Here is a 2,898-nt window from a genome sequence, read left to right on the forward strand (position 1 = left end):
CGCTGCAGTGCCGAGGGCCCGTCGCAAGCGCTGATCCGCAGACCCGCGAGACGTCCTCCGGCGAAATCCAGTCATACGTTGCCTCGGGGTAGGGCAATTTCAGCTCGTCGCCTGCAAATAGCTCGCTCCACCATAAAGTATTAGTAACGAAATATCCCGCTCGAACAGCGAGGTAATTCTCGGCGCCGAAAACCTCTTGGAGGTTAAGCTCAACCTGCCAATGCTCTTGAGTGATCAAATTGGGCGATGGGTTGGTGCCCATATTTTCGGGAATGGAGCCGCTACTAAGGAATACAACGAATTCGATACCGGCAGACTTGAGTGCGACAAGTGCTGACTTCATTCCATCTGGATTTCCGTGGACAATGTATATGAAGGCTCGTTTTGCTCCCGTCTTTTGTACGGCCTCAGTAATGCTCTCAGAGTTCATAAGATCAGCTTGGACTCGCTGGAAGCCACCCTCCTTTTCATTTTCGGGACTCAGACCCGGAATTGGTTTCGTGATATCTCGCACGCCGAGCACTACCTTGGCTCCCTGCTCTTGCGCTACGCACGCGGTTACAGACCCGATGCGGCCTGTCGCACCAAAGACTATGACAGTATTTGATGCCATGATGAAAATGGGGTGCCGTCTTCCTTTACCAGCATTGAATCGGGAAAAGATCCTGGCGCGTGTCTTAGTCAATACACAAATTGTAAGTCACACTAATATTTTGGTGGTGAGGTTGCGTGTCAATAGCTCAATTCAAAACCCTGAGGATTCAATGTAGACATATATATATTCAATTGAACTGTAGACGCCGCAGGATTGCATGGGATCTTCGAACTAGTTCCTTCGCTTGGCAGAGTCAACACACGCTCGCACATTGAACTCCTTGTTATCTCCGGTTGCCTCACAAGGAACCGTGCCGCATGGCAAGCATAACCGACCATCACCGACTTCATCGAACCCATTGCAGTAGCTGGGTTGTCGGAAGGATCCGTGTAAGAAGGTTTTTCCAACCGGCTTGGGAGATTCGTAACTTCTACCTGCGAACTTGAATATTATCCAAGGTCTCGAAACAAACGATCGTGTCGTTCTGAAATTGTGCTCTCAATTGCTGAGAACTCCAAGAACGACTACAAATATATAATTCCCTCCAGTTGCTCAATCACCAATCATTCTCCAGCAACCCGTCTTTCTCATCAAGTACTTTCATATCGTCGTCCGAAATTTCAAATCCGAAGACATCACGGTTGTCTTGCATTCTTTCTTTCGTCGAGCTTTTAGCAAGTGGAATCCAACCCTTTTGAAGACTGTAACGGATAAGAATCTGTGCGGGCGACTTTCCATACTTCTCCGCGCATTGAACAATCGTAGGATCCTGGAATTTCTCGCCTTCGGCTAGAGAGCTATATGCCTGTATCATTATGTTTTGTTTCTTGCAATAGGCATCGAGCTCCTTCTGCTGGATCCAGGGGTTGAGCTATGAATGTCAGGTGTCGATGCTCGCCGGGGAAAGCAATGCACAACTCACAAATATCTGGTTCACATGAGGTGGCCAGATCCTCGCGTACTCTTTCATCTCCTCGATGTGCTCGATTTCATAATTGCTAACACCAATGCTCTTTGCTCTACCCTCTTCGTAAAGTTGCTCAAGTGCAGTCCACATTGCCTTTCTAGCTTCGGGCCCACCGTGGGGAATATGCACGAGGAAGAGATCCACGTAGCCGTCATCTCCGGCAATCTTCTTGACACTGTCAAGGGCTTTCTGGTAGGTCTCCTCTTTGTTCGAGCCCGGCTGCCCGATCTTGGTCGTCAAAAAGACCCCTGATCGCTCCACTCCGGATTGCCTGACTGCTTCACCCACTTCTGCCTCGTTTCTATACAGCTGGGCGGAGTCAATATGCCTGTATCCTGCTTCAAGGGCCAGTAGGCAGGCTTGTAGACAATCTGTGGGCTTGATTTGATAGACGCCGAACCCCAATCGAGGCATTTTTGCCGAACTGGGCAACATCACCGTGTCTTCGCTCGACATCCTCGCTGCGCTACTGACCTAACGGGTTTGCTGATGTCTTATGTGGAAACCAAGAATGGCACGAATGATTCTTGACTCGATAAGCCGTCTAATTTGATTGTAGGGGAATACTGCCAATCTTTAGAGGTTCAAGGTGAACTGGCGTCGGGGTATTGTGATAAGAGGATTGGTCTGAAGATCATGGTATGTTGCCTGGAGTATCTGTAACAGACAAGAGATTGCGGTGCGTTTATATAGGGAAATGCGAGATAGCCAATAGGGTTTCACTGGCGTGTCAGTAACTGCCTAATTGGATCAAGGTGCAGAAATGCCAAGTGTAAAATGATTCGCACTGTATCTTGTCTATCTATCCCGTTAATACGACTTCTATATCTGAACCTCTTTAGTTTCTGGAGTGGCCAAGGCCGGTCCAGCATCTCGACGTTCAAATGACGTTCTCCCGTCTTCAAGGTCCGCTTGTTGTTCTTCGCCTTCTTCTTTTTTCAAATCCTTTCGTAGGTACCATTTGAAGAAATAAACCAATATCTGTGCCAAGAAGACCTGTTCAATCGTGTAAAGAAGCACCGGTATCTGTATGTAAGCCCGAGTGAGGTTGTCGGCATGAATCCACATAGCAGTCGAAAGTGGTATTCCCAGACTCGTGGTTTTCGCGGCACCGCAGAAACACACAGCTATCGTCTGGACTTTTGACATTTGTTTGAGCGTAACAGCACGCCTGAGGAAGTTAGGGGCACGCTTGAGTGCTTTAGATTCTCCGATACGAGGGTTGACAGCTCGAATTAGAGTAGTCGGAGGCCGTGCCATGTAAAAACAAAATAGTGTATAGATCATGTACATTGCGATATTCATGAATATGTCAAAGATGATCGAGGCTTTCGGC

Source organism: Phaeoacremonium minimum, assembly GCF_000392275.1.
Source record: "Phaeoacremonium minimum UCRPA7 unplaced genomic scaffold PA7_03_scaffold_41, whole genome shotgun sequence".
In the NCBI taxonomy this organism is placed as follows: domain Eukaryota; kingdom Fungi; phylum Ascomycota; class Sordariomycetes; order Togniniales; family Togniniaceae; genus Phaeoacremonium; species Phaeoacremonium minimum.